The sequence below is a fragment of the Lycorma delicatula genome, chromosome 2 (assembly GCF_047948215.1).
Source record: "Lycorma delicatula isolate Av1 chromosome 2, ASM4794821v1, whole genome shotgun sequence".
Classification (NCBI taxonomy): Eukaryota; Metazoa; Arthropoda; class Insecta; order Hemiptera; family Fulgoridae; genus Lycorma; species Lycorma delicatula.
This window is the reverse complement of record NC_134456.1, coordinates 131,595,314-131,614,275: the sequence shown is the minus strand read 5'-3', so window position 1 is coordinate 131,614,275 and position 18,962 is coordinate 131,595,314. Positions and strand designations below refer to the sequence as shown.

The following is an 18,962-nucleotide window of genomic DNA, read 5'->3' as shown; positions in this document are numbered from 1 at the left end:
TAAATATGTTGACATTAATTTCAAATATAAATTTAGTTAGGATTTAGCGCGAAGTATTTTAATAATTTATTTTCACATCTTCAAGGAAAACCAAAAGAAAATAGCGAACCACAAAGAAATTTATGTAAAAAAATAAGTAAATAAATTTCAAGAAACTTAAAAAATGTAAATTCCATAAACTGTGATTATTGTTCATTTTTAGATATTTACTATTTCTAGTCCGTAAAAAAAAAAAAAAAAATCTAAAATACAACCAACTTATAAAATTTTACAAGAGAAGTTGATTGTATTGTAACAATTTGCGAAAGAGAAAAATGTTGCAGTAAGCGGGGAAATTAAGTGTTTAATTTTTACATGTGAATAAAATATCATCTTAGTAACCGGCTTGTTTTCTTCTTCCTTTTTTTAATTCTTTCATTGCAATCATAATTTACTTTACATGTACTGTTTAATAGAAGCAAAGTAAATAATGCATTGTTTCATGACAGAAAGGGTTAATTAAATTAGTTGCTTTTCACCCTCTCCGACCTCGTCTTTCTTACGGGTGTGAGGCATGTAAAGCACTATATAATAGGAACTAGTCAGAGCCGCCTTCTGTGAGGATAATGAAGTGACTATACATCCTCTCTCTGCGGTGAATTAGATGAATATGTCACTTGTATGCCTGTATTTTGGTCAGTCATATACTGATGGGTAGCAATTCATTCAGCTCAGTGAAAAAGAAAACGGGTCACCTTTTTTTAGCGTTGTTAGATAAGGATGCTTGTTTATATATATATATATATATATATATATATATAAACAAGCATATAATAATAATATAATATGTATGTATAAATATAAGATTAGGTCCTACATTGTAAGAACTGAATTGCGTTTCATGTCAGGTCTCCTAGAGTTACAGAACGTAATAGACAGTAATGAAACAGAAAAGAATGGAGGATAATTTATTACAAGGCTGTCAACTGGTTTTTTTATCACTATTCTGTACAAAAGTTGTACAGGTTTTTAAAATTAATTTTATTTGAAATTTACCCGTAGAACTCATGTTTTTAAAAAATAAATGTTCGTAGTTTTATATATATATATTTTTTTTTAAGGGAACGTAATTAGAATAATTAAACATTACAGTTTTTTTGTAGTTGCAAAAATTTGTATAATATAGGAAGTAAATTTCTAAATCTACATTATATACAATATTTTTTGACGCTTAATTTTATACATTATATGAGATAATTAACTTTGTTAGATTCACCGTACCTGCTATTAAATAGATTATTTTTTATGTTTCCTACTACAAAAATAGCAAAACTAGCCAATTTGTATAGCACGAAAGTTATCCAGCATAAACTTCTGAGATTAAAAAAAAAACGGTTTTAGCTCTATCTTTGCCATTTCTCAAGAATTGAAAAAAAAACTGAATAGTTCATTATTTATTAATTTTCAATAATTAAGGTAATAATTTTCATCATGATCTCTTTGATGTAATTGCTTTTTTCTTTTTTTTCATAGATTAGCTTAATTATATATTTTACGCATTGAATAAGATTGCTCCAAAATTTATTTGCTTTGATACTTTTTTTTTTTATTTTACTGCAATGAGACGTTCAAATTTTAATAGAATAAAATTTTAAATTTGGGAAATATTTAAAAAACAAACATCTTTTGCGTAAATATTTCTTAAACTTGTTTAAAAAAAATTATGAATGCGATTTATTAAGAACAAAACATTAAAGAATCTTATTTCTAAAATACAGATCTGTGCTGCAATGGAGATAATATTTTATTTTAAAAGTTAGTACATCCATTAAAACAAAAATTATATTATTTTAAATCATTAAGAATATATTTAATAATATATTTTATAAAATTAAATTTTGCCAACTTTTAGAGTATAAAACGAAGCGTTGAAAATTAGAATTTCTGCTTCTAACTAAGAGCTAGAATCTGATCGTAGGGGACATTTCCTCTGTAGACCTATATTTCATGCGTAGTACGGTTTCCTGAATAATAATTTAGCCAAACGGATATTTTATAAGCCAAAATCTCCACTCATTGGCTAACATTAAAGCTGCATGTTAATGGATGAAATAAAGCTTTGACATTCCTTACACATAAACTTTCACAGTTTTCTCACTAACACATGCGCGCGCTCGCGCACGCACACGCATACACACAAATCACATTCACTCTCTCATACATATTCCAAAGTGGAAAGGATATGTTTTAAAGGCTCTCCTGTATATAATTTTCTAGTTCAAGGAATATTTTCAGTTTTTTAAAATACTGTATTTGACTAAATGTTCATTATTGAGAAGCTTAATTTTAAAGGCCACATAATAGCAGCTTGAAAACAGAGAACGGGTAATTTATTATCCTTGAAAAACTATTTTTGTAATATAAACTAACTATGACATATAAAATATATATTAAAAAAATATAAATTAAAAGTTTTCTTTTTCTAAAATATAAATTAGGATGACGAAAATAAAATCGAGCTTGATAAAATAAAACGAAATTTTTAATTACATCTAATTTAAAAAATATTCACCGAGGGAAAGGTTTATTGCCTTGGCACACTAGGATGTATAAAAATTCTAATTTTAGTAAAATATTCCTAAATTTATATTGAAAATTTTTAAGTAATTTTTCAAAAATTTTTTATTCCGTTTATTTAATGTTGCCTGCTTGGTAAAGTAGAAATTTAATCTCTGAAAATAATCACGTTGAAATTATTTTATTTTAAAGCAAAACTATTAAAAATACATAAACAACACTGGTCATCACAAATGTTTGAGTAGAAAAGGAAATAAGTATTTTATATGTTTTCTTAATTTATAAACGTGTATTGAATATTTATAAATTTGAATATGAACGCCATATATGCGTTTATATGCAAATTAACCTACTGAACTGTTATAATAAACATGCTCAATCGTGTCTGATTTGATATGCGTATTATTATGACTACTATCATAACTAAATATTATAAGCAGAGGTCACATCAATTAATAAATCAATCAGTAATTGGATCACGTCATTTAAATGTCTCCCAGTAATATTAGTTAAACATATTATTTCTTATTCCAATAACAATTCTGTGCAATTGTTTCTATCGTACTTATACTTTATTGGTTATTACTCATAATTTCATCAAATTATACTTTTTATTTTCTATGTTTCTTATTTCAGAATGCAAACTCTTTCTCGTAAAAGTTTTCCAAATTTTTTTAAATTTTTTTTATTTTTGAATTAAAAATCCAACGTAGCCAAATTTCAAAACTGATGAAAACAACTAAAGGAGTTGAACTTGACTGTTCGTGAACTGAAAAAGATAAACACTTGGCTTCGTGCGTAAAAATCATCCGCTAATGGCTTTTATAGTGTTTGCAAGGAAAAAATAATATTTTCTTGATGCAATACTAATAGCTTGGTAAGAACAAACATATCATTACGATAATTGCAATTTGTTTTTTATAAAAAAAAAATAATCATTAAACCAAATGAAGTGTCAGCTATAATATCAGCATCTAATAGAAAATATATCACCTACGGCAACATTATCAATTTCTTGGAAAGAAATTTCTTCTTTTTTTTCTTTTTTTTTTGGGTTATTTGTGGGCGAAAAACGCTTAGGCGTTATCATCGCCCGGTAGTTATTATTAAAAGGGTAATATAACTCCAAAATAATAAGATATACAAGGTGTAAACATAATATTAATCATATAATAAAAATTTACTAAAACAAGCGAAGAAGGCAAAATAAAACCCAAAACTAATATCACAGACAAAGTTGATAAAATATTAAAGATAAAATAATAGAATTAAGAAAGTATAAAAACTTACCTAACTCTGATGGGTTGTGCAAAAATCCCACCCCGGATAGTAAAATTAAACACAGAACTAAAAAATCAAATCGAAAATAAAGGTTAAAATTATTAAAAAACTCTCCTTACAGAAAAACATATATAAGTATATTAAATCCTTTGCAGTAACCCAGTACTATGAAAAAAGAGAAACTTTCGCTCCAAAACCCTGCCATCATTGCCCAAGACATCACGAATGCTGCTGGGTATATTAAACTGACGACCCAACGCCGCATAACATACGCAGTCCACGAGAATGTAGTGCACAGTCATGCGGCAGTTGCATCGTGTGCACAGGGGTGGGTCTCCTCCTGACATTAGATATTCGTGTGTGATCCTGGTATGCCCCAACCGTAACCGGCAGAGGACCACTTCCTCACGACGAGAGTTCCCGCAAGACGCCCCACGGCAACACTGAGTCTTTAATCCGTCGAAGTTTACTATCGACGGCAGCCGTCCAGCCACTTTGCCACAATGCTCGCAGTGATTGTTTTATATGATTAATAAAATCAAAGGTAGTAACTCGGGTGATGAAAGGAGGCTTCTTTCGCAGCACGCATCTTTCGCAGCAGAATCTGCTCTCTCATTACCAAGAATCCCAACGTGGCTAGGGATCCAGCAAAAACCTACCCCCTTGTTTCGTTTTCTAACTCAGCGATTTTATCATAAATGCCAACGACGACAGGATGTCCGGAACAAAGGTTTTCCAACGCCTGGAGAGCACTGTACGAGTCACTGCAAATAAGAATGTTCCTATATTTAGGGCCAACGATACTTAGAGCCCGATCCACAGCGAGTAGTTCCGCGGTGTACACACTCGTAACACCGGGTAGGCCAAACATATAAGTCTGTTCATCGAAAACAAAAGCACAACCAACGCACCGTCATGCTTCGACCCATCAGTGTATACCACCACGTCTGGGTTCGACTTGGTGAGGAGAAACTGGAACACCTGCTGGTAAACAATAGGTGGCGTTGATTGTTTATCATACGTTGTAAGATCAAACGTAAAATTTACATGGTTTATTTAGAGGATTCGAGCACGGACATGATTCTCCCGACCCTGATGGAGACATATTAGCATCAAGACATGAAACATACAAACCAACAAAATTTCAAACAGTGAACCTTACACTTCGCGTCTCAAGAATAAATTAAAAATTTTGTTTGAAACTTAGAAATAAAAAATTGCAAATTAGTTAAATTATCTAAACATTAATTTAGGTTATCTACACAGTAGGTTAAACTTGCATATACACGCTTAAAAGAACGGCATTTATTGAATGAAAATACTAAAATCTCTTTTAAATGAAAGAGGAATAAATATTTGTTAAACATTTTTTTATGTATGACGTCATTTATTTCTGTTGAAAGAGTCAATTCGTATATGGATTGGTTTTGAGGGAATACTGATTGATTACTCGTGCTTTTTCATAAATTCCTCAAAGTATGCTTAAGCTACTGTTTATAATTCGAATAAAACGTCTTTCACGCTTGTGAGTTTGAGGGTTTTTTTTTAGGAGTTAAGTAAACATAAGAAATTATGTAATCTATTTTAAAGGTCCTCATTTATGGCATATCTGCGATGCTCTTGCTGGCCTTGTGCTTCGTCTACAAGCTGGCTTTATTAAATACTTAAATAGTGCTTTATCTTGTGTTAGTGGTATGAAATTTATTTAAAGATGCAATATATGCCTACCTTACGAAAATAGATACAGAAAATCGGGGGTTTTTACGTATTCACCATTGTTAATTATCTGGCCTTGTATACGTCATTAAAAGTTAATTTTTTTCCATTTCCATATGACACTTGTCTCCGAATTTAAGTGATCTAAATTATTAATTAGAAGAACGGTTTTTAAAATAAATTATAAATGGGACAACGTTATCAAGGTAGATAAGACGAATTTGTGATTGATGACTACTTATTTTTATAAAGTGAAGATTCCAATACAGAAAAGGAAAAAATCATTTCTTAAGTATGTTAGTTTTTATGTTTAAAAAGAACAAAGATATATTTAAATATTTGTCTATTTTTATTATTTCAGTTCTTAATTTTGTAATTTTAAATACCTAGAACCTTACTTCAGAGAGGTTGTGGATTTTAAAAGCTTATCATAAAATGCTATGTTAAAATTAAAATTTACAAATAAGTGATTTGGAACAAGATTGATTTAATTTTCGGACAAAAATAGAAAAACGCATTTATTTATATTCTGTTCTAATATTTTCGCTTAATTATTAATTTTTAGATTCCTCTAATCGTTATATCAAATAATATTAACCTTTCAAGCATAAAATTATTGGTGTATCTGATAATAACTTTTAGAGAAAGAGATACTAATTTTCAATCTCTGGAGCGTTTCAAACGAGAAACATATATATTTCCCAATTATGGAGATTATTTGAAAATTTTAAGATAAATTAGGATTATTTAAATGAAGTTTTATAAGTTGAGTATTTGTTATTAATTTGCATAACCATAAAATAACATGGTCATATCGACCATGAAATAAATTTATAAATGACATCAATTATCAATTGATAATTTATAGAAACAAAGTAAAATACTAATGTTTTAATTTAAAGACTTTAAATGATCAAACTAAGGAAGGGTATTACTATTTTTCTAAAGGGTTACTATTGCTAAAAAAATTTACTATTTTTCTTAGTTTAATAGTTTTTGGTTTATTAGAAGATTGCGTTTGTTTTTGTAGGATATTTTAATCTTATTTTTGGAGGGTCAATTACAACTGTGATGCTCCTTCATAAAGAGAGTTTTAATGATAAAGAAACAATTTTCATCTACGTAAAATTCGTAAAGTACTAAGTATTTGGTAAAGTTAATTCAAATATACGCGTAAATTGAATGATTATTTTGAAGCAGAAAAAATTTTAAAGTTGCAAGCATGAGGTAAATATAGTGTGATAAATATTAGGGTAATGTGTATAAAGTACATGCTTAAGTAATAAAATTTCGTTTATGTAATCACTTAATTCACTTGGGTAATAATTCACCGATTAATATCTTTTGAAATTGAATAATTCGAATATATAATAATTTGGTAGCATAAAACATTTGTTTTAAATGTTGTTAAATACTTTTCTAAAATGCTAAAATATGTGTGTACGGTTATATACAATTTTTGTTTTATTACATATGAAATATAAAAAGTAATATCATGAAAATTTTTTGAGTTGAATTATTTATTTGTCGAGCAATAAATATTTTTCCTTGAAAAAACATACATATTTGTTATGAAAGTAATGGAAAAATATGATACCTTGCTGTAACGCTCTTAAAGGCATGGTAAACGAAAAGTGAAAGTATTTTTTTTTTTACAAAAGACTTAAACAAAACGTTACTGGAATTTTCATTACATTGCAGAAAACAGCATCGTAAAAGACACATGCTTTAAAATTATTTTCAATATGATGATTTACTTCTAAAAAATTGTTGTACGTAAATGTGTCTGATGTCATCTAAAGTGCAAATTATTTTTGAGTAAACATCAAACATTACACAACTGACACCTCCTTGATTACCTTAAATTATCCAAAAAATTAATTAAAATAAACTGAAAAAGGAATGGTTAATTACTTATTATATTAGTAATACTAACTCTTTTTTGGTTTTAACGGAGTTTTAATTTTTTTTTTTTTTTTGACTTCAGTCATTTGTCTGGTTTGATGCAGCTGTCCAAGATTCCCTATCTAGTGCTAGTCGTTTCATTTCAGTATACCCCCTACATCCTACATCCCTAACAATTTGTTTTACATATTCCAAACGTGGCCTGCCTACACAATTTTTCCCTTCTACCTGTCCTTCCAATATTAAGGCGACTATTCCAGGATGCCTTAGTATGTGGCCTATAAGTCTGTCTCTTCTTTTAACTATATTTTTTCAAAAGCATCTTTCTTCATCTATTTGCCGCAATACCTCTTCATTTGTCACTTTATCCACCCATCTGATTTTTAACATTCTCCTATAGCACCACATTTCAAAAGCTTCTAATCTTTTCTTCTCAGATACTCCGATTGTCCAAGCTTCACTTCCATATAAAGCGACACTCCAAACATATGGAGTGGAGTTTTAATATTAAACGAAAATACAGAAATCCGAAATGAGTGACTTATTTTCATATGTATATCAATATTTTTCTTCGTTTATTTACTACACCTGAAAAATAAAATGAAATAATCAAAATCTTCTTAAGCTAAAATAAATTCATAAAACAGTTTTAAAATTATTAGTCTACATTTTTAATTTTACGGCTATAGCGATATGTGCTATTATAACAACTGTAGCTAAACGGGAAAGTACATAGATAGGTAAAAAAGAAATCTAAAAACAATCGCCTTTTTTAATTTCTGTGCCTTTAGGAAACATCTAAAAGAAAGTTTTAAAAAAATAGACTTATGTAGTGTGTAAATAATTGAAAAAAAAAATTATTCCAATGCTCCAGAGTAAAAAAAAACTTTATTTCTGTCAGAGAGACGTTTGTGCGATTGCACACATGTACTTTTGCCTGTATTTGGTCTTATAATTGAATATACCGTGGATCAATTTTCTTTAAACACAGTAGACAGGTACCTGTCTACCTTTACGGGGAAAGAATATATTAATTTTTGCAACAATTGCAAAAAGGAGTGAGGTTGTTTTGGCCGATATAAAATTTTTTAAATCTTTTTTACTGGGGCATTTTAGTAAAATGTTTTCTTACAGAAGTTGACTTTTTTTTAATAAAGATCACAAATTAATTAAGCTACTGATGAAAAGCTTTCGATTAAAGGTTCTTGAAATTTCTTTAATTCTGATCATTTTCTACTTTTTATGATGCTAAAATATTACCTCATTGAAAATATACTATTTAAATAGTTCTATTGAAAAAAAAGATGAGAAGATTTCAAAAGGTAAAAATATTTTTAATTTTCCGCAACAGTTTCTGCAGCTAACATTTTGCTTAATAAAATTAAGAAATCAGTTTATAAGCCTCTCTTTGAAGAACTAAAATTATTAAGTATCAATTTACATTAGATAGAGATAATTATCAATAAATACTTGTAAAATATATGACTAAAAAAATATATTAATTGTGTAATCAAGAGTTGAAGCCATTGTGATTCCTATAACAAAACCCAGAAAACCCCTGCCCCTCTTTAAGTCGGACAGCTCTCAAGAGCTCTTAAAATATTTTTGTGATAGTTTATTGGAAAGAATGGTGAACAGCGTATTGTTAAAATATGTAACTAATTCAGTTATAGAATAATTATTATATAAACTAATTCAATTCTGAATGACTAAAAAAAAAACTTTTTCAAATATAACAATTTCTCAATTTTGAAAGCTCAAAATAATCTGATTGTGATACCGAGATATCTTGTTAATTTAGTTATGGAATTGACTAGTACTTTTTTAGGAAATCCTTATATCTGAAAAACTGAAGTAAAAAAAAAATGTTATACATCATTAAATTAAATTGAAAATTACACAAGCATTTAAATAGTTTATTTGAAACTTCTTTTACATAACTTAATGTTGAATAAATAAAATTACAATAATTCTCCAATAAATAAATAGTAAATAACAATGTCTGAGTAGAGTATTAATATAAATTTACACTTCAGTATTTTTATCTGATTACTAATTTGAAGAAGAGCTAGCGAAATTCCAAACGTTATGTAGGATGGGTTATCTGGTTGAAACGTTTCATTTATTATAACTTTCCAAGTTATAAAAATTAATTGTTCGTTAACAATATAATTAACTTTTCTTCAATGTAGTAATTTACTAAGTTCTTGCTTGCATACAGAATAATACAAGGGAAGTGAACTGTTTTGGAGATTTTGAATTTCATGATCAAATGGCGTCTAAACTTGGTCCTAGAAAAAAAAAAATGAATTTTCCCGAAGTAAAATTAAGTGGTGTTAATAACTTACTAAACCGTGTAGAATAAAGGCGTAGCGTGCTATAGATCATTGATTCTCAAAATTTTGTCCACCGCCCACATTGAGAATCAAAAATTTTTTAGCGCTCCCAAAATTTTTAAACTTGCCATCTGTTAAAAATAATAATTGAAATTTCGTTTTTAAGATGTGCTCTTAAAAACAGCAATTGCAATTATTGTTTTAAACGTAGTACATCCTATTTCTGAATTGAAACTTACATTTTACATTATATATTAGTTTGAAATATCAGAAACACATAATTTTTGCCCCCTTTTTTTTTAATCGGATATCGCCTTCATAGACCGCCTGAACGCCCCCAACTTTCTGTGGGCCTTCTACCATCCCCCCCTGAAGGCCTCCAGCGTCCACAATAAGGCATTATCGCCATATTTTTAGAACGAATGTTATAGATTATATAAATAAAGAAAAACACTGTTGAAATACATTGTAAATATATTTTATAATATAAATTAATATTATACGTTACTGATGAAGTTTTACTTAGGAGTTGACTTAATAAGGCAATTGACTTAATTCTATAAAACTGAGTGACGATAGCACAGTCAAAATACTTATATTTTACAATACCATGAAAAATACAGAAAAAACGAAAATAATACTAATGATTATAAACAATAGTAATACGAGGGTTTTAATAAAAAATACCTAACCTAAAAAAAAATATTTTGGAATTTTTCTTCTTTTTCTTTTTCTGTTGTGTACGTTGCAATTTGTTCAACTCGTGAACAAAAAGCAACCTCCCCCTCACGGCCAAATGAGTGAGGATGATATGTATGACATGTAAATGAGGTGTAGTTTTGTACAGACTCAAACTGACAATTCTTGATATATGTGTTTAATTGAACCCCAACGACTAAAGTACAACGGTATCCAATGTCTAGTAAATAAAATCTATGCAAATATTTTTGCAATCTGCGAACAATTTTTACGAAATTATATTAAAACATAAATCCAAACAAAAAAAAAAAGAAACAGTTTCTTTTCTGGGAAAAGATGTTTGCCCCCTTTGTAGTGTTAAATCTGACAATTCGTTCTCTAACCGACGCCGCCTTGATGCCTCCCAGCATTATCATCCGATTACTAATGAACAAAATATGATGCGTTATCGCCCTTGAACCTTGAACTTAGTCTGTAAAACTTCAGACCGGTTTTTCAAAAAAGATACATTACGTCATCCTGATCATAATGGACTTTGTCACGTCATGCTAGGCTCATCCAATGCCGAGATACAATCGTTTAAAATACTGAAAAAATTGGATTTGAAATGACCTCAAAAACATTTTTGGGTGACCTCGACCTGTTAACGGTGGTGAAGTCACTGTTTTTCACGTGATCAGCATGTGTATGACGTCACGGGGTCATAGGTCAATATTTATTTTGATCATACATTTTTACACTACCATCCATATCTCGAGATTCGCAGTAAACAAAACTATTCTTAGTTTATATCTTAACTATTATTAATTTAATTTTTCTTGCCTTCAAATTCGGGAACGTTGCATTCGTAGAAATAATGAGTCGAAATCTAAATCAATAATTTAATATCACCCTGATCATGAAGCTCTGCGACGTTCCATTTTATGGTTGTCATTTGTTAATCTAGGTGTAGAATTGCTTTTCTTTACGCTAAAAGAATGTATAGGCTGGACTTCGCAATATCTACCACCCACGCAGTAGACTAATTCTAAAGATCTGCGCACACGAACACACATATGCTTACAGAATTTTGTAACAGTCATTTACTCGTAGTATTTTTGGGCTAAGGGGAAAATATTAAGAAATGCGACAAGAAACCAGAGGGTGAAACTTTTAAACTAATATAATTCTTTTTGCATTAAATTAATAACTGACAAAGTAAAACTGTTTCTTTTCTTTCCTTTTGTTTCTTTTTTTTTCAAATAATTTCTAAAAAATATCTTGCAGATTGTAAAAATATTTGCATAGATTTTATATTTATTCAGCAAAAAACACTTTCTGTAAATTCATTATAACTGTTCCTAAGAGATTCTGCTTCATAATCATTAGAATTGTAGCTGTATATTTATACAGATGATTTAAAAGAAAGAAATTTTGGTTTAGTTTTAGTTTGCTTTAAAAATCTAAAAAAAGTATGTAATATACTGTTGTACAAATAGCTGAAAAGGAATTTGTTTCTGAAAAAAATATCTCTCTTCTCATAAATTTAAACATGAGAGCTAAGAATGTTATAAAATTACATAATGTTTATTAAACTTCACTACTATTTTTTAAAAAAAACCTATTTTTTATGAAGAAGAATATTTTCTTAGTTTCTTCCAAAATAATTTAAATAAGAATAAGAAACAACAATTGTAACCATTCATGAATTAGCTCTTGGTAAAGTTCGATATCAAATTTGCTGAGTTGTGTGTATGTGCACTCCCACTCACTTTCTCTCTCTCCCTCTCCTCTCTCTCTCTCTCTAACACAACACACACACACACACACACACACACACACACAAATCTGTTAAATATGAAAATAAACTGTAAGTAACTAAATAAAATAAATTTCCTTGTAAGATTATAATTAAAATAATAAGGACGAAATTCCTTAAATTTCAAATTAATAATTACTAATATTCCATATATTATAAAATATTCCAAATATCATATAACATTTCAACGTAAGTATTAAATGTTTTCATACTTAATATATGTAAAATGCTTCTGTTGCCTGGGTTTATATTATGAGAAGGCTTAAGAGGATAAAGTTAAAGATATTCAAAGCCATTAAGAGCTTGAATAATTTAAACAATTTATTTTCAAATAATGTAATAATAACGTAATAAAGTAATAGATGGGGTTGAACAGTTATTTAACTCATCAATATATCATAAATTTATTTAGTTTTATTTATAAGAGAGCGCTATTTCAATTATTAATAACAGAAAAATTTCAGTTTATATTAAAGGGTTTTTCCCATGTGTACATATTATTAATTAGATTAGTTTTGTCGATCCGACGTAGAAAAGCTTTAACCAAAAAAGTGCTAAGCGTATATAAAATATTCACCAACATACTGTCTACTTCAAGCTATAATTTGATTGGCTCTCTTTACAAATTAAAGAGATTCAATTAAACATTTTAGAATATTTAATGTTTTGATTATAATTTTATTTCTCTTTCCAGAACTGATCATGTATTCGTAAAAAACAAACTGTTTCTTTAATAATAATAATTCTAAAATGGTTGTTCGCTTAAAGTAAAGTAATATTTAGTTCCAAAATTAAATTAAGTTAGAAATATGTATTTTCACCAAAAAAAATATGTTTATGACTAAACTAGTTGAACTAAACTTTACCTGGATTCCAAAAAGATGCAACTGAATGAATGTGTCACTGAATAAAGCATTCAGATCTAACTTAACTAGAATTTATTCAAAAAGTTATATTATAACTAACAAAATTTGTAAAATACAACTGTCTCGTACCTGTATACACAAAGAGGTACAGTATAAATGGGAAATCATTAGGCTGACATGCGAACGTATATTTTTTACATTAACACTTACAGATGAGCTCTTTTCCTCCCGGTTTACCTCATTGGTTGTTCCTGATTAGATGATATAGATTTTATTTTTAACTGACTACAGAAGTAAGATAATAATCAATCAAATGTGGATATATGAAAATCGTTTTATGTGTATTTATGCAACTTACTTCAGTACAGCTTCGCCAATTATCACGAAATAAATGCAAACGTTATGACGTTATTGATGGCACTTGAATGTTGCAATTTGAAAAAATAAAAACGGCCGACTGTAGATACAACTTCTTCCTACCTGAAAAAATCAAAATTTAAAAACACTTAAACTCATTTAGTTGTGTAAAAAATATTGATGGAAAGTTTAATAAAAATATATATATAGAAGTCGTTTTAGTGGTTATACTGATAAATACCAGTATATAAATGTATGTAATAAGCTTGACACATTTCTGTTTATGACTTCCTTTACAGATGTCTGATCCTTCTTAGTCATCTATATCTCACTCCGAAGCACATATGTTCAGAGTTGGAGAGGGAGAATAGAGGATACTCGAGTTGGATTCTAATTCTGGAGATGAAGACTGTAGCAAGGAAGAAGATGATGTTTTGTTTGATGGTCATGCAGAACCTGATGAATTTTCTGTTGGAAAGGAAGAAGAATTAGGAGATTCCATGAAAGATTTTCCTTCATATTCAGATGCAAAAGATGATGACGATTACTGAGATTTCATTTTAGGAAAGAATGGTGAAGCAACTAGGACAAAATTCTCTTTGCGTTCAGAACTTCATAGAGAAACATCATTACTCACCTTCTGAGTGTCAAAGCGTATGCCAGACTCTGTGAAACACAGCTGTCTTCTCTGAATTGGTTATCAGTGAAGACAATATTCAGAAGATCATCATTCCCACCAATGAAGAAATCCAAAAAAAACAGTCGAACCTGAAATTCAGATTTTTTTTCCGATTTTGATATTAAATTTTATTTATTTTTTTTTTAATTGATATTAAGAATTATCAGCTTGATAAAATGCTCACATCATTTCATTAAAAAAAAACTACAAAGAAAAACAACATAATGTTAACCGTACATGATTAAGGAAGTGTGAATCTTGAGAGAAGAAATTTATGATTTGAATTTTATGATTTGGCAAAAGAAGTTGATGTGATGCACAAAATGTTCTGTTCATACTCAACTAAAAGGTCATCCATCCAATTGTTAGCCCATGAGATACTTTTAAGTTACATTTGACATAAGTGACGTAAAGAGATATGTTCTCTGCTCTTTAAATGAAAATAAATTTCCCTGACCTGAACTTTTTAAATCAGAGGCCTTCAGCCTGGCTCAACCTCACATGAAATGAATGGCTTCAATGTAAGGATCGACAAATAGCTACAATCAGAAATAAGATTACTTCTTGGAATTAAAGAAAATCAAACTTCTACCAATGAGTCACCAATGAAAAAATGAGATATCGCATATGTGATAGAAAGAAGGATAGGGAAACAATCAACTCATGCTTGAAATGTAACCTACTAGGATTCAAAGAACATGAATTACTCATTTGATCATGTTTGCGTTGTGAGAACAGTGATACAGAGTCTGAAAAAAAGATTTCTGTTTTTCTCTGACAAAGAGTTTTAATGTAAGAGTTTCTAATTAAGTTAATAATAGACTACTACAAGTTGAAGTTTTTGTAAAGTTTAATGTTAGTTTTGTTACAAATAATGATATTTTGATTGTTACATTTCAAAATTCAATGGTTTTTAGGTATCTAGTGAAAATTGCTTAAAAATAGATTCTACATTGTTCCTAATGTCTTACATTCAGTATATTTTGAAACAAAATATTTATATATATATACACATAGAATGACACTAAACATTTGAAAAAGAAAACTAGGAAGAACTACTGTATAAATAATGTTTATAAGTAAATTTTTCATTTTTGGGGCTTTTCTTCTTATTGTAAGGTTTTTAAAATTCCCTTAAGTCTCTAACAGAATGTGTTTTCTATATAATAATAATAGTAAAAATATGATTAATCACTATATCAATCAATTTCATGCAACGATAGTGAAAAATCCAATAAAAACATGGTAGGGTCTGTGTGGACCCCAACTAGTAATCTGTATCTCAGTTCCTCACTTGGGCAGTGGAATAACATTTTAAATTTGTTTCAGTTTGGAAATTAGAGTAAATCAAGAGAACTAAATAACCAATGTGGTGGTGACATGCCTGGGTTAGTTTTCAGTTATGAATAAAAAATTCATCAATTTTGCTATACTGTATTAAGGATTAAGAATATAATCTTAATCCTTAAGATTATATTCTTATAATCTTAAGGACAGTCAATATACAATTATTATGGTGTAAGTCATTATAAATATTTTCAAATTATTTTATCAACAATCTTTATAAATCAATAAATTTACATTATAATAAAATGTTTATTACTATCAATAAGTGTAAAAGTTATTTTTATTGAATTATAAACATGATATATTCATTTATATGATATAAGATATAGACCAGAATATTAAATAAAACAGATTCTTGACTTTTGCAGTTGAATTGGGAGTTTACCTCTACTTGACCACAGGTGTATTGTATGACTGTGTAACACACTTCACAAGGGACGGCTAATGAACGAACCGAGTTGGATTTCCTAGCAAGGGACTGTAGGTTTGGATAATTTGTAAGTACCTAGGGGTTAATATAAATTATGAAATAGAAGCTCTGATTCAACAGCTAAATTTAGCTGTAGCGATAGTAGTAATAGTAGTAGTTATATTTGTAATAGTACTAGTTCTAGTAACATATGACATCAGACTTAATATTAATGTAGGACTAAACATTTTATTTAAAGGACTAAAGTTTCAGTAGTAGTATTATTATGACAAAATTTAGATATATGTAAAACCATGGATTTAGTATAATATAGAACTGTGAATATGGTAACGTGCTGATGTAAATTTTAGGTCCATTGCTTCAGGTTTTGTAGCCTCTGATTGATGGTTTTTTTTGTTTTTTTTTAACATTTCCATGTATCCTTTACCAAGATTCAAATATTAATTATACATATATTTCTGGTGTGATGATAAATTAATTTCAGAGGATTTAGTGGATGTGGATGAAGAATCAGATTATATATATATTTGATTACTTTGGATGAGTTGGAAGCGAGTTGAAAAAGTTGAAGACTTTTGAAAACAAGAAAGCATGTGTAGTGGACCACATTAGTGGAAAATTGTTGAAGTATGGAGGCCCTTTACTAAAGCTGAGATTTTTATATTTTAATATATTATATAATCTATAGTTATATATATATAATTAAGAGTATATATATTAAAGGTTGAACATACCTAAATATATATGTACATACGGATTTCATAAGTATCTCTACGTTTTCTAGATTTCTTAACTAACAATTATATCACTATAGTGTATTATTCCATCAAATGTAATTTAATTTTGTTCTAACAACATTTGATTGCTTTTAAAGATGGTTTGGTTTTCCCAGATTGTTTAACTGGATATGTAGAATTGTTGTTAGCATAACAGAATTAAATTAATGTTGAATTTTGAAAACCCGAGAAGTTTCTAGGAGGGTATGTAAAACCTTTAAACTTAAAATAACTTGTTTTAAGTTATCAAATTACTGTTTGTCCTAATAATAATATCATTGTCATAAAATTTAATGAAAACGAGAAAAATTAAATATCTTTAGCATGTATTATTTATTTTAATATTTTTATTAAATCGGTGCTCGTAATAAATGTTTACGACAAATAAAAAAAGAGTATATATAACTTAACAAAATGTTATTGTTTATGGTAATATATTACAAAAATTTCTGGTATAGTGTTAAAATATTTAAATAAATCTTTATTGAAAAAGGCTAAGCGTATAATCTTAAAAGAATTTCATATATCAGAAATAAAGCTGCGAACATATTCTATGAATAACATTTTCTCTTCATATAATACTCTTTTGAAAATAAAATTATTCTGAAGAAAGTGTGAGAATCATATGCGTATGACGAGTACAAAGGGAAACTTTCTTCATGATTATGATTATGTATACTAAACCCTAACGGGCACACAAATTCATTTCCGTGTTCACAAGTAATTGCGGAGTTGGAAAACAAAACCGTTCATTGTATAAATACAATTAAAACTTGTTTTGAAAGATTTCCTATAAATCTATTAATGGGTAAAACAAGGAATTTTTATTGATTAATAATTGTTATAAACATACTAATCGTGATATTTACCGATGAATTAATCCTTTACCAATGAATTTGTCGTTTAAAGAAATTTTTTTTAATATCATTTAAAAATTTAGAATGATTTACTTTATTAAACACGCCAAATTTCTGCTAATGTTTGAGTAATTTTATTTTTAAATTTAGCCTTCAAAATACTCATGAAAGCCGAAGTAAAACCCTTACCCAGATTTTACATTAGTCTGAGACGTGGAAAGAATTTCAAATTTGCGTGCTATTAATTACGTAATATCTTGTCTCTTTTCATTATCTATATGAAAATATTTGGGTGACAGATTTTCTCGTAATTAGGCTTTTTAAAAGAAACAGATATTTAATCCGAAGTGGTTATGTTTTAAGCTAAAGTAATTTTAAGAATTATTCAAAATAAACGTAAAGTTTACGCAATATAGGCCATACTCCCTCAACCCATCGGGTTGGTCTAGAGGTGAACGCGTCTTCCCAAATCAACTGATTTGGAAGCCGAGAATTCCAGCGTTCAAGTCCTAGTAAATCCAGTTATTTTTACACAGATTTGAATAATAGATCGTAGATACCGGTGTTCTTTGGTGGTTGGGTTTCAATTAACCACACATCTCAGGAATGGTCGAACTGAGAATGTACAAGACTACACTTCATTTACACTCATTACATATCATCCTCATTCATCCTCTGAAGAATTATCTAAAGGTAGTTACCGGAGGCTAAACAGGAAAAAGAAAGGAAAGTCCATACTCCCTCATTCGTACTACGTTCATTTTGAAACAACTGATTCGTGATACTGCATGTGAGTGTTGTACATACACACATTTATTTTGTATTTCTAAGTATATAATACGTTGAATGAACGAGTAAATAGTTTATCTTCGTAATATTTCAGATATAAATAATATGCTATTTAGTAGATGTTATGGCTATTAGATCAGCCGTTCAAGACTTACCGGTTTTAACGACTTAAAATGTCTCTGAAAAACTGGGGTACAATCGTACATACTAATTACAGCGTATTAAAAAAAAGTTGGATAATTCTTCAACAAAAAATGAATCTAAATTTATTTAATTCAACAAAATTCTATTTAAGTGAAAGAAAAGAGTAGAACATTGCGTACAATTAGATTCCCTCACGTTCATTTATTTAAATTTATATTGTTTAAAAATCAACCATTCCTTTAATAAATTTTTAAATATAATAAGATTGGTTAGTTGTTACTCTGTCAAGTATAAATCGCTCGAAGTTTTGTTAGCGATACACGGATAATAGAAGTCCGAAATTACAGTATACATTTTTTTTTATTCAGGAATTCTATTAAAAGTAGTGAAAACTCATTGTACTCAGTAACACTTGATCGATTGAAC

The 18,962-nt window shown here is 28.6% G+C and overlaps 1 long non-coding RNA gene across 2 annotated transcripts in view; it reads left to right on the top strand.

The window, feature by feature from the left end:
* LOC142320253 (uncharacterized) overlaps positions 1 to 18,962 on the top strand; it is a 340,624-nt gene that overhangs the window by 186,856 nt on the left and 134,806 nt on the right. For both annotated transcript variants that reach the window (XR_012755326.1, XR_012755327.1), the window contains exon 2: positions 15,909 to 16,037. This is a non-coding gene — a long non-coding RNA (uncharacterized LOC142320253). The remainder of the gene's footprint in view (positions 1 to 15,908; positions 16,038 to 18,962) is intronic.